The following is a 14,510-nucleotide window of genomic DNA, read 5'->3' as shown; positions in this document are numbered from 1 at the left end:
TTCACACCCACCTGAATCCCCCACCGCATGTCTGCCTCTGACTTACCATCCCTGGTCACTGTTCCCCCCAGATACTCAAACCTATTTCCTTGTCTGATCTCTTTCCCTTCCAACCTCATATTCATTTATTAGTCCCCTACCGGTGTACACCGGAGGGGACTATAGGTTTGCACGCCGTCCCTCCGTCCGTCAGTCTGTCAGTCCGTCAGTCCGTCACGCAAAGAACAGTTTTCCGGACTTTTTTTCTAAACTCTGAACGCCAATGATTTCAAACTTGGTACATGGTTTCCTCATGATAAGTTACAGATCGAGTTCGAACTTCACGACGTTTCGATCATTTTTGACAAAGTTATGGCACTTTGAACTTTGGGAATTCTGATAATTCTGATGATCCTTAACTCAGTGCCATTTTAAGTTTTAATTTCCTTTAAAAAAAGATTTTCTCTGCAATAATTGGACCGATTGAGATCAAATTTTCACCATATGAGGGACTCGGACTGTAGAATATTTTAATGGTAATTATGACGTCACAGGTCACGTGGTTCGGCCGCCATATTGTTTTTCGTGAAAACACGAAAACCCATTTTTCTCTGCAACGGCTGAACAGATCGAGACCAAACTTTTCAGGCAGAATCGCATACCCATGACGAACAAAAAAGTCAGCGAGCATGACGTCATGCGTCATATGGTTTCAGAGTTATGACGTTTTTAAGCATGAACCTTTAAAACCGAGCCTCCCCCTCATTTGTGTTCCAATCGAGGGGAAACTTCAAAGATCTGTTCAGCATGTCAGTCTACTAAAATGTCCTTTTGGAATTTGCGATAGGGCACGTGGTTTGGCAGATATTGTTAATTAAACGGAAATACTTAAAAAATCGATATCTCTTGTTTATTCTGGAGTTCTCCTCAAGCTGCACCACGCGCCCTCAGCCTCGTCTGTGAACATCAAAAGCGTGACACAGCTCGCGCTTTCAGGAGGGGCGGAGCCAAGCCGAGCAACATATATATACACATCGATCATTGATCGTGAACAGGAAAATATAATAAATTACTGATATTTAGCAACTCGAAAGGTTCTTTTTCAACAACGTATTTTCTCGTGCTTCTGCTGACCTGTCTGCAAGGTGTATAAATCGAAGTCCCGAGTGTGAATCACAGGTGAGCCCGTCCTGAGGTAATTAGCGATTGGGAACGATTCAGAACCTGTGAATTAAAAAAAACCCCAAAAAAAAACCACCTTTAGAAGCCATTTTTCCCCACAAAGCGGGGGTTTGCCTTTTTCGGGGACCGTGGTTGTTGTTTTTGTTGGTCCCCTTTTTTGAAGCAATGTTTTACGGCTGGATGCCCTTCCTGCCGCCAACCCTTTTTGTCTGCCTTTTTACGACAAGCAGGGAATTACCAGTGAACTGGTACTCAATTTGCCGACCTCGGAAGGGGATGACGGGCTGAGTCAACCCCCCTGGCGTTAATTCAGCGATCGACCGGGATTCGAACCCAGGATCGGATCCTAAGCTGGCACCCTAGCCGCTAGCCCAACACCAGGCTAACCTGTGGATAAATAACCCTTGGTAATTTCCCCAACAGTTTTCCGGAGGACAGACTTCCGGGAGGGGACATGTATTGCAGCGCAATACTCAGAATGCTTGTTTTATCTGCTGCCCAACCCACATCATCTCCTTCTTCTCCAAGCTCATTTTTATGCCATGTTTCTCAAATGCCTCCTTCCACCCCCCCCCCCCCCCCCCAGTACTTCCTGCATCTCCCGCCCAATAAAAGAAATAAATAATCAATAAATAATAAATACATATAAATAAATAAATAAATAATAAATAATAAATAATAATAATAACAATAAATATAATAAACTAGAACGGGCACTCGGTAGAGCGCATACCTTCGCCGCAGCTACTGTTCTGTACTGTACTAAAATACGATTTTGACCTTTTCGTGACCTTGACCTTGACCTTTGACCCGATTGCTCCCAAAATCTAATCAAATGTGTCCAGTATAATAACCAATCATCCCACCAAATTTCATGCAATTCGGTTGAATACTTTTTGAGTTATGCGAATAACATACACACACACACACACACAGACATCTATCTATAATTCCAGTAATCTCTGTCTGTCTGTCTGTACGTCTGTACGTTTGTCTGTGACCGCTGTTTCTCGACAACCACGGGTCCGATATACTTTTAACTTGCCAGGTATATTGCTGGGGACCTGAGGATGTGCCTTTTCAAGGTTTCATATTAATCGGACAATTACTTACCGAGCTATGTCCAAAAAACGATTCAACCAATCAGAGAGCAGCGAACGATCGCCTGTGCCGAACGTGGCGGGCACACTCTGCCTCGGATGGCACATTTGAGAGCGTATTCATTTATTTCACGTTTGCAAACTATGTTGGCGTTAAACTATGTTTTAATAAAGTTTTAAAACTAATAAAAACGAATTTGCGATTCATTCGCTTTCCTGCGCGTTTGTGCACGCGATGGCGATTGCTTTACCAAACTCCGGAAGCCGTTCGCTTTGGACCAAACCATTGCATGTAAATAGAGGGGGGGTTCTGTGGTCGTTGCGAATGGACCAAACCATTCATGTAAATAGAGGGGGGGGATTGTCACTGTACTCGCAAGCCGTTCGCCGTTCGCTTTGGCGTTGCGAATGAACCAAACCATTTCATGTAAATAGAGGGGGGGGGATATAATTTTAGATAGATATATAGTACGGGCATATATATAGTACGGGCATGCCCTAGTCTATCTATAATTCCAGTAATCTCTGTCTGTCTGTCTGTACGTCTGTACGTTTGTCTGTGACCGCTGTTTCTCGACAACCACGGGTCCGATATACTTTTAACTTGCCAGGTATATTGCTGGGGACCCGAGGATGTGCCTTTTCAAGGTTTCATATTAATCGGACAATTACTTACCGAGCTATGTCCAAAAAACGATTCAACCAATCAGAGAGCAGCGAACGATCGCGTGTGCCGAACGTGGAGGACACACTCTGCCTCGGATGGCACATTTGAGAGCGTATTCATTTATTTCACGTTTGCAAACTATGTTGGCGTTAAACTATGTTTTAATAAAGTTTTAAAACTAATAAAAACGAATTTGCGATTCATTCGCTTTCCTGCGCGTTTGTGCACGCGATGGCGATTGCTTTACCAAACTCCGGAAGCCGTTCGCTTTGGACCAAACCATTGCATGTAAATAGAGGGGGGGGATTGTCACCACTCGCAAGCCGTTCGCTTTGGACCAAACCATTTTATGTAAATAGAGGGGGGGGATATAATTTTAGATATAGATATAGTACGGGCATGCCCTAGTACAAATAAATACACAGCGATCAAAACATAACCTTCCGCTTTTGCGAAGGTAATAACAATAAATAATCCCCATTAAAACACAAAACAGGGAGTATGAGTGTCCTGGGGACTATCGATCTCCATTAATACACAAAACAGGGGTATAAGTGTCCTCGGGCCTAGATCCCAATTAATACACAAAACAGGGGGTATAGGGATCCTCGGCACTATAGATCTCCATCAATACACAAAACAGGGGGTATAGGGGTACTTGCAACTAGATCCTCATTAATACACAAAACAGGGGGTATAGGGGTACTTGCAACTAGATCCTCATTAATACACAAAACAGGGGTATAAGTGTCCTCGGGCCTGTCGATCCCCATTGAGACACAAAACAGGGGGTACAGGGGTCCTCAGGACTCGATCCCCATTGATACACAAAATAGGGGGTATAGGAGTCCTCAGGACTAGATCCTCATGGAAACACAAAACAGGGGTCCTTAGGACTAGATCCTCATGGAAACAAAACAGGGGTTACCGGGGTCCTCAGGAATAGATCCCCATGGAAACACTAAACAGGGGTTACAGGGGTCCTCAGGACTAGATCCTCATTAATACACAAAACAGGGGTAAAAGTGTCCTCAGGCCTGTCGATCCCCATTGACACACAAAATAGGGGGTATAGGAGTCCTCAGGACTAAATCCTCACTAATACACAAAACAGCGGGTACAGGGGTCCTCAGGACTAGATCCCCATTGATACACAAAATAGGGGGAATAGGAGTCCTCAGGACTAGATCCTCATGGAAACACAAAACAGGGGTCCTTAGGACTAGATCCTCATGGAAACACAAAACAGGGGTTACAGGGGTTCTCAGGAATAGATCCCATTAATACACAAAACAGGGGGTACAGGGGTCCTCAGGACTAGATCTTCATGGAAACACAAAACAAGGGTCCTTAGGACTAGATCCACATGGAAACAAAACAGGGGTTACCAGGGTCCTCAGTACTAGATCCCCATGGAAACACAAAACAGGGGTTACAGGGGTCCTCAGGACTAGATCCTCATGGAAACACAAAACAGGGGTCCTCAGGACTAGATCCTCATGGAAACACAAAACAGGGGTCCTTAGGACTAGATCCTCATGGAAACACAAAACAGGGGTTACAGGGGTCCTCAGGACTAGATCCTCATGGAAACACAAAACAGGGGTCCTCAGGACTAGATCCTCATGGAAACACAAAACAGGGGTCCTCAGGACTAGATCCTCATGGAAACACAAAACAGGGGTCCTCGACTAGATCCTCATGGAAACACAAAACAGGGGTAATCAGGACTAGATCCCCATGGAAACACAAAACAGGGGTTTACAGGGGTCCTCAGGACTAGATCCCCATGGAAACACAAAACAGGGGTCCTCAGGACTAGATCCTCATGGAAACACAAAACAGGGTTTACAGGGGTCCTCAGGACTAGATCCTCATGGAAACACAAAACAGGGATCCTTAGGACTAGATCCTCATGGAAACACAAAACAGGGGTTACAGGGGTCCTCAGGACGAGATCCCCATTAATACACAAAACAGGGGGGTACAGGGGTCCTCAGGACTAGATCCCCATGGAAACACAAAATAGGGGGTATAGGAGTCCTCAGGACTAGATTCTCATGGGAACAGAAAGCAGGGGGGGGGTACAGGGGTCCTCAGGACTAGATCCCCATGGAAACACAAAATAGGGGGTATAGGAGTCCTCAGGACTAGATCCTCATGGGAACAGAAAGCAGGGGGGGTACAGGGGTACTCAGGACTAGATCCTCATGGAAACACAAAACAGGGATCCTTAGGCATAGATCCTCATGGAAACACAAAACAGGGGTTACAGGGGTCCTCAGGACTAGATCCCATTAATACACAAAACAGGGGGGTACAGGGGTCCTCAGGACTAGATCCCCATGGAAACACAAAACAGGGGGGGGGGGTACAGGGGTCCTCAGGACTAGATCCTCATGGAAACACAAAACAGGGGGGGTACAGGGGTCCTCAGGAATAGATCCTCATGGAAACACAAAACAGGGGGGGTACAGGGGTCCTCAGGACTAGATCCCATTAATACACAAAACAGGGGTTACAGGGGTCCTCAGGACTAGATCCTCATGGAAACACAAAACAGGGGGGGGGGTACAGGGGTCCTCAGGACTAGATCCTCATGGAAACACAAAACAGGGTGGGTACAGGGGTCCTCAGGACTAGATCCTCATGGAAACACAAAACAGGGGGGGTACAGGGGTCCTAAGGACTAGATCCCATTAATACACAACACAGGGGTTACAGGGGTCCTCAGGACTAGATCCTCATGGAAACACAAAACAGGGGGGGTACAGGGGTCCTCAGGACTAGATCCTCATGGAAACACAAAACAGGGGTCCTCAGGACTAGATCCTCATGGAAACACAAAACAGGGGGGGTACAGGGGTCCTCAGGACTAGATCCTCATGGAAACACAAAACAGGGGGGGTACAGGGGTCCTCAGGACTAGATCCTCATGGAAACACAAAACAGGGGGGTACAGGGGTCCTCAGGACTAGACCCTCATGGAAACACAAAACAGGGGGGTACAGGGGTCCTCAGGACTAGATCCTCATGGAAACACAAAACAGGGGGGTACAGGGGTCCTCAGGACTAGATCCCATTAATACACAACACAGGGGTTACAGGGGTCCTCAGGACTAGATCCTCATGGAAACACAAAACAGGGGGGTACAGGGGTCCTCAGGACTAGACCCTCATGGAAACACAAAACAGGGGGGGTACAGGGGTCCTCAGGACTAGATCCTCATGGAAACACAAAACAGGGGGGTACAGGGGTCCTCAGGACTAGATCCTCATTAATACACAAAACAGGGGTATAAGTGTCCTCAGGCCTGTCGATCCCCATTGACACACAAAATAGGGGGTATAGGAGTCCTCAGGACTAAATCCTCACTAATACACAAAATAGGGGGAATAGGAGTCCTCAGGACTAGATCCTCATGGAAACACAAAACAAGGGTCCTTAGGACTAGATCCACATGGAAACAAAACAGGGGTTACCAGGGTCCTCAGTACTAGATCCCCATGGAAACACAAAACAGGGGTTACAGGGGTCCTCAGGACTAGATCCTCATGGAAACACAAAACAGGGGTCCTCAGGACTAGATCCTCATGGAAACACAAAACAGGGGTCCTCAGGACTAGATCCTCATGGAAACACAAAACAGGGGTCCTCGACTAGATCCTCATGGAAACACAAAACAGGGGTAATCAGGACTAGATCCCCATGGAAACACAAAACAGGGGTTTACAGGGGTCCTCAGGACTAGATCCCCATGGAAACACAAAACAGGGGGGTACAGGGGTCCTCAGGACTAGATCCTCATGGAAACACAAAACAGGGATCCTCAGGACTAGATCCTCATGGAAACACAAAACAGGGGTCCTCGACTAGATCCTCATGGAAACACAAAACAGGGGTAATCAGGACTAGACCCTCATGGAAACACAAAACAGGGGGGTACAGGGGTCCTCAGGACTAGATCCTCATGGAAACACAAAACAGGGGTCCTCGACTAGATCCTCATGGAAACACAAAACAGGGGTAATCAGGACTAGACCCTCATGGAAACACAAAACAGGGGGGTACAGGGGTCCTCAGGACTAGATCCTCATGGAAACACAAAACAGGGGGGTACAGGGGTCCTCAGGACTAGATCCTCATGGAAACACAAAACAGGGGGGTACAGGGGTCCTCAGGACTAGATTATACGAATGATACATAAATTGAAACGTTTTCGAAAATATTAAAATACCATTTGACAATCTCTGTAACTGTTTGTAATAAACGTTTTGTTTCCTTGGGGAACTTTTGATACTCACACAAAGTAGAAAAAGAGAAAGGCGAAAATAAACCAACGTTGTTATTTAGGAAACAACGAGCTGACAACAGATGAAAAACACAGAGGGGCAATACACCTGGCGCTCACCTGGTAGAATAAACAGTATACTGCACTGACTAAAGGTATTTTAAACCAATTTCAGTGGTTGCTAGAAGACAGGGCAGCATGTAAAACCATACCAACATAATCATAAGGCTTTAAACAAATAAAGAAAAAAATACCTATTTGGAGGGGGGGGGGGGAGCAAACCCCTCCTACCACCCTGTATACCTTCTCAGAGTTTCAATAGCGATGTTTACCGTGACGTCACGTACCCGATCACGTGACCGCGCTCTTTGTTTTCGTTGGCAAAACACCAACCATGCGGCCGTCTCTGAGTGGGGAAGTTTTACGATCATTGACGTGACACCATTTCAAGGACAATGCCTGTGAGCTGCTGTGCTGTTAATTGCACAAATAGATTTGAAAAGAACTCGGCAATAAGTTTCTAGAGAATTCCAGAGAAAGAACCCAAACGATTGGCTTGGATAAACGCCATTCGGAGAAAGCAATGGAACCCAACAGCGCACACTCGTGTTTGTAGCACACGTTTCTTGTCAGGTTTGTGAAATTTACAGTTTTTTTTGTTATTAACTTTGTGTTGATTTTAGGAAGAAAAGAAGTTGCATGTCATTTTGGTTTGTTTTGTTTGTTTAGTTTTCTAACAGAGCTTCTTTGGCTTTCAGGTAAACGGATGTGCATGTGTGTGGATGTGCGGATGTGCGTGTGTGTGGATGTGCGGATGTGCGTGTGTGTGGATGTGTGTGTGTGTGTGGGGGGGGGGGGGGGGTGTTTGTGTGTGTGGATATGTGTGTGTGTGTGTGTGTGTTGGGGGTGGGGTATGTGTGTGTGTATGTGTAAGGGGGGATGTGTGTGTGTGTGTGGGGGGGGGGGGGGTGGATATGTGTGTATGTTGAGGGGGGGGGGTTGGGGTGTGCGTGTGGAGGAGGGGGGGGTTGGATGTGTGTGTGTGTGTATGTGCGGATGTGCGTGTGTGTGTATGTGTGGAGGGGTGTGTGTGTGTGTGTGTGCATGTGTGGAGGGGTGTGCATGTGGGGGGAGGGGGAATGTGTGTGTGTGTGGATGTGTGTGTGGGTGGGGGGGGGTGTGGGGGTGTTTGTGTGTGTGTGTGTGGATATGTGCGTGTGTGTTGGAGGTGAGGTGTGTGTTTGTGTATGTGTAAGGGGGGATGTGTGTGTGTGTGTGGGGGGGGGGGGGAGGGATGTGTGTGTGTGTGTGGGGGGGGGGGGGAGGGATGTGTGTGTGTGTGTGTCGGGGTTTTATCCAAGGGGGTTGTGTCAAAGCATGTCCAATGAAAGTGGGGTTGTATCAAAAGTGTGTGCGAGTAAACCGGTCATCACTGCCAGCAGTTTTAAAGTGGCAGTTCTAGGTTTGTTGTTGAGACGCTGTGATGGTATAACTTTGCCTTTGATAAAGCAGAATGGAACATCATTCCCGATCGCATGATACCACAGTGGCTTCACATGACCACTTAAAAAAAATTGTATGCCTCTTGTGACCTGAATGTTTTCAGTGACTCCCTTGTGTAGATTCCCGGTGTGTCGATCAAGTACGTGTACACGTCGCCGTAGTTCAAATCTGGCCAGCAAGATGGATTGTTTTGCCATCCTTTCAATGCAAATGGATCCGGAAGAATATCCTCACCATTCCTATAACTCAACTTGGATTTGTACCGAGATTTTGCAACAGTGTCAAGACTATTAAAATACTGTAGCGGTTACCGCTGGGTGAACACAATCGCCTTGCACCTGCCAGGACGCGGCCAGGGCGCAATCGCCATGCCAGGCTCGTCCGGACGGGCCCAGACGCGCCTCTCCCGGGCATGCCTGGACTCGCTGTTCCCGGGCTCGCCCGAACCTCCCGGGCACGCCCGGTCTCGTCTTTCCCGGGCATACCCGCTCTTGCCTTTCCAGGGCTCGCCCAGAACGCCTGGGCATGCCCGCTCTCGCCTTTCCAGGGCTCGCCCAGAGCGTCAGGGCACGCCCAGCCTCGCCTTTCCAAGGCTCGCCCAGGATGCCCGGGCAGGTCCAGACTCGCCTTTCCAGGACTCGCCCTTGACACCCGGGCAGGCCCGGTCTCGCTTTTCCCGGCCAAACGCTCCGGCATAAATGTGTATATATATTGCTGCCCGATAAACGGGCTTTTCAGAGTACCCGAGTTTGATACGTGCAATAAAGCAACTCGGACGAATTTCCGTCTTTGGTCGCGTCAATCCTTTCGACTCGCGTTGGAGCACAGCTCCTTCATTGGTGACCCCGAACATGGACACGGCAGTGGCTCTTAAACTGCCTACCTTCTGGGAGGCTCACGCGGCTGTTTGGTTCGCCCAGGCGGACTCCCAGTTCGCCCTGCGAGGCATCACCGCCGACGACACCCGCTTCCACCATGTCGTGGCAGCGCTCGGCTCCGCCACCGCGGCCCACGCCCTGAGCCTCCTCGAGCGCCTGCCAGCTGCTGACAAGTATGACGCGATTAAGACGCTCCTCCTCGACGCTTTCGCCCTCTCGCCGGCGGCACGCGCACGGCGCCTGCTCGACCTGCCCGAGCTCGGCGTCACGCGCCCGTCCGAGCGCATGGACTACATGCTCTCGTTGCTCGGTGAGCACTCTCCGGATTTTCTGTTCCGCGAGCTGTTCCTTCGCCAGCTGCCTAACCCGGTACGCCTCGCCCTGGCTGGCACGTTGATCACGGATCCCCGCGCCCTCGCCAGGGAAGCCGACAAGATCTCCTCGGCGGGCCAGCACATCGGAGTGGCTACCTGGAGCTCGCCGCCGTCCGAGGCGACGCCCATGACACCCGAGCGCCCTGCGCGGTTGGAGGCCGAACTGCCGGTGCAACTGGCGGCCGCCACGCCGCGCCGACCACTTCCAACACGACGGCCGGGACCTCCACCTGACCAGGCATGGTGTTATTACCACGCCAGGTTCGGACACAAGGCTCGGACATGCCGACCCCCGTGCACTTTCGGCAAGTCGGGAAACGGCCGGGCCGGCGTTCATTACCAGCCATGAGCGCCGGCCACTCGGGCAACTTGCTTTTTATTAAGGACAAAGTGTCCGGGCGGCGTTTCCTTTGTGACACCGGCGCCCAACTGAGCGTCATACCCGCCTCCGAGCAGGACAGGCGGAACGCCGTTTGCGGCCCCTCTTTGGTCGCTGCTAATGGATCGGCCATACACACTTTCGGCCCGCGCAACGTCACCCTCTGCTTCAGCAGCCAGCGCTTTCAGTGGACCTTTGTGACCGCCAGCATCCCCATGGCTTTGCTGGGCGCCGACTTCCTCTGCGCGCACGGGCTGCTGGTCAACGTCAAACGACGTCGCCTTGTCAACGCCGAGACCTTCAGCTCCCTGGCATGTACGATGAGCAGCTCCGCGCCGACCGAACTGGCATGCGCCCTCCCAATGGCGAACGAGTTCGCTCGCCTGCTCGCGGAATTCCCGGCCCTTACGCGGCCGATGTTTTCGGCCGTCGCAGTGCGACATGGGATCGAGCACCACATACCCACTACGGGCCCGCCGGTCTACGCCAGGGCCCGCCGCCTCGACCCGGCCAAGCTCGCCGTGGCAAAGGCCGAGTTCGACGCGTTGGAGCGCCTCGGCATCGTGCGGCGCTCCGGTAGCGCGTGGGCCTCACCACTGCACATCGTGCCAAAGCCGGGGGGCGGATGGCGCCCGTGTGGCGACTACCGCCGCCTCAACGATGCTACCACCCCCGACAGGTACCCGATCCCGCACATCCAGGACTTTTCCGCCCGTTTGGCGGGACGGGTCATATTTTCAAAAATTGACCTGATACTGGGATACCACCAGGTCCCTGTCCGGCCGGCCGACGTCCCGAAGACGGCCGTCATCACGCCGTTCGGCCTGTTCGAATTTTTGAGGATGCCGTTTGGCCTCAAGAACGCGGCTCAGGCATTCCAGCGCTTGATGGACGGCGTGCTGCGTGACCTGCCGTTCCTTTTCGTTTACCTGGACGACATCCTCGTCGCCAGCACGTCCCGGGCCGAGCACCTCCTCCACCTCCGAACACTGTTCGGTCGCCTCAGCGAGCACGGCTTAATTGTCAACCCGGCCAAATGCCACTTCGGCACGGCGACCGTTGACTTTTTGGGCCACCGCATCACCAAGACCGGGGCCGTGCCGCTGCCGACCAAGGTCGAGGCCATCACCACGTTCCCGCGTCCCCGCTCCATCAAGGCCCTCCAAGAGTTCCTCGGCATGGTGAATTTTTATCACCGATTCGTGCCCCGCGCTGCTCAGCTCATGCGGCTCCTTTACGAGGCCCTCCGGGGCAAGCCGGCCAAGCATGACATCGTTTGGTCCGCGGCCATGGACGCGGCATTCGCGAGCGCAAAGCGGGCCCTCGCCGACGCAACGCTGCTGGCTCACCCGGTGCTCAACGCGCCCATCGCCCTCACTACGGACGCCTCCAACTACGCGGTGGGCGCCGTCCATGAACAATGGGTGGACGGGGTTTGGCAGCCACTCGCTTTTTTCAGCCGGCAACTCCGGCCGAACGAGTTAAAATACAGTACGTTCGACCACGCGCTGCTCGGTCTATTCCTGGCCGTTCGCCATTTCTGCCACCTCCTGGAGGGCCGCCCATTCACGGCTTTCGTCGACCACAAGCCATTGGTTTACGCAATGGCCAAAGTCACGGAGCCGTGGTCGGCCCGCCAGCAGCGCCACCTCTCCGCCGTGTCGGAATTTACCACGGACATCCGACACGTCGCCGGCAAAGACAACGCCGTGGCCGACTGTCTTTCTCGGGCCAGCGCGAACGCGGTCCACCTCGGCGTGGACTTCGCGCTCATGGCGGCTGACCAGACCACCGACACCACGGTGCAGGCCCTCCGGGCGGCGGACACGGGCCTCCGCCTGGCCGACATCCCCTTCGCGGACACTGTCCTGCTCTGCGACGTCTCCCAGGGCCAGCCTCGCCCCATCGTGCCCGTTACCTGGCAGCGCCGCATCTTCGCCTCCATCCACGGCCTTTCTCACCCGGGCCGGAAAGCTTCTCAGAAGCTGGTGTCGGCGCGTTTCGTCTGGCACGGCCTTCGACGGGACGTCCGCGACTGGGCCAACGCCTGCACGGCCTGCCAGCGGGCCAAGGTCCACCGCCACACCCAGGCCCCGCTGGCACCTTTCACCGTGCCTGAACGGCGTTTCGACCACGTCCACGTGTACCTGGTGGGTCCCCTGCCCCCATCGCGGGGGTTCACCCACCTGCTCACCATGGTGGACAGGACCACCAGGTGGCCGGAGGCCGTGCCCCTCACCTCCACCACCACCGCCGACGTGGCGCAGGCGTTCATCGCCACCTGGGTCGCGCGCTTCGGTGCACCGGCGGACATCTCGTCCGACCGCGGCCCACAGTTCACGTCCGAACTTTGGGGCGCGGTCGCCCGCTCGTTGGGAGTCACTCTGCACCGCACCACGGCCTACCACCCCCAAGCCAACGGGTTGTGCGAGCGGTTTCACCGCTCCATGAAGGCCGCACTCTTGGCCGGCCTTCAGGACGACGGTTGGGCCGACCGGCTGCCGTGGGTCCTTTTGGGCCTCCGCACGGCCCCCAAGGAGGACCTCCGGGCGTCCGCCGCCGAGCTTGTCTATGGCCAGGCGCTCCGCGTCCCGGGCGAGTTCGTGCCCGACGCTACCAGTCCCTGGTCCGCCGCACGCCAGCGCTCGGACCTCCAGGAGGCCGCCCGACGATTTGCCCCCGTGCCAACGTCCCGCCACGGTGGCCCCCAGTCCTACGTCCCCCCGGCGCTTCGCACAGCGGAGTACGTCTTTGTGCATCATGACGCACACCGGGGGCCACTCCGGCCGCCGTACGACGGGCCCTTCCGGGTCCTGCGACGGGGCGACAAGTCATTCGTCGTCGACTTCGGCGGCCGGTCGGACCGGATTTCTGTGGACCGCCTCAAGCCGGCGCACGTGGAAGTCGACCGACCACCACGGTTGGCCCTTCCTCCGCGGCGAGGCCGCCCCCCGTCCACAGTTCCCCCCGCTCGACCACCCACCACCACATCGGACCCCCCCCTTAAATTGACCCTGCCGGTGCAGGTCGATTCTGGAGGGGCATGTGTAGCGGTTACCGCTGGGTGTACACAATCGCCTTGCACCTGCCAGGACGCGGCCAGGGCGCAATCGCCATGCCGGGCTCGTCCGGACGGGCCCAGACGCGCCTCTCCCGGGCATGCCCGGACTCGCTGTTCCTAGGCTCGCCCGAACCTCCCGGGCATGCCCGCTCTCGCCTTTCCAGGGCTCGCCCAGAACGCCCGGGCATGCCCGCTCTCGCCTTTCCAGGGCTCGCCCAGAGCGTCCGGGCATGCCCGCTCTCGCCTTTCCAGGGCTCGCCCAGAGCGCCCGGGCACGCCCAGCCTCGACTTGCCAAGGCTCGCCCAGGATGCCCGGGCAGGTCCAGACTCGCCTTTCCAGGACTCGCCCTTGACACCCGGGCATGCCCGGTTTCGCTTTTCCCGGCCAAACGCTCCGGCATAAATGTGTATATATTGTTACAGATGCGGTTTTGGATGTTAGTTTACCGAGCGGTTTGGTATGACCGCGTCTGCACAGTTTACCCGATTCCACTCGAACGTTGGCCAAATCGCGCTATGCTAAATCAATTAAGGAAAGGACACAACGGCTGGGATTAGATGACACGACACCAGGGGTACAGTTCTCAAGACCTCCGGAGGAGGTTATAATATTTGTATGCGGAACGTTTAGATTACAAGGACAAGAGGTACAGCATAGGAAGGTAGGCACTTAGACACACTTATCTTATTCCCGACAGACAGACCACAGATAAACGGGACAAGACTGACTCACACAGGGATTGATGGCAAGGAAGGGCAGGTAGTCGATGGACAGCACAAGGTGCACCTTGGCTCAGGGACAGGATCCACACGGTCCGGTCCAGATATGCGGGGAGGTATCGTCGCGCTGGAGGTGGCGTCTGGTTCTCTTCAAGCTGGGGGCGCATCTGACGTCACCTCCGGTAAGTCGCTGCGTATATCCAGCGGGGAGTGACACGCCCTCGGCTCGTTAGCTCCGCCCCAGATGGAATCGGCCCGCCGCTTCTTATTGGGTGCGGGGGGGTTACCGGGCTCCGCCCTTGACGAGGAGCTGACAGTCAGCCCCTTCGTGGTAACCCCGTCGGAGCACATGGGCAATGGCGGCTAACCAAGCCG

General features: G+C 53.6%; 1 protein-coding gene across 5 annotated transcripts in view; it reads left to right on the top strand.

Annotated features, from left to right (window-relative positions):
• Nucleotides 1-7,610: 7,610 nt before the first annotated feature.
• Nucleotides 7,611-14,510, top strand: part of SCAP (SREBF chaperone) — a 122,970-nt gene continuing 116,070 nt past the window's right edge. For 3 of the 5 annotated variants that reach the window (XM_078785688.1, XM_078785685.1, XM_068127755.2), the window contains exon 1: nt 7,623-7,853. The gene's annotated coding sequence lies outside the window, so the exon portion shown is untranslated. Of the gene's footprint in view, nt 7,854-14,510 lie in introns of all 5 variants that reach the window. The other 2 variants (XM_078785691.1, XM_068127756.2) reach the window with 1 other exon arrangement.

This window comes from Myxine glutinosa, chromosome 10 (assembly GCF_964187855.1).
Source record: "Myxine glutinosa chromosome 10, kmMyxGlut1.1, whole genome shotgun sequence".
Taxonomy (NCBI): Eukaryota; Metazoa; Chordata; class Myxini; order Myxiniformes; family Myxinidae; genus Myxine; species Myxine glutinosa.
This window is presented reverse-complemented; position numbering and strand designations above follow the sequence as displayed.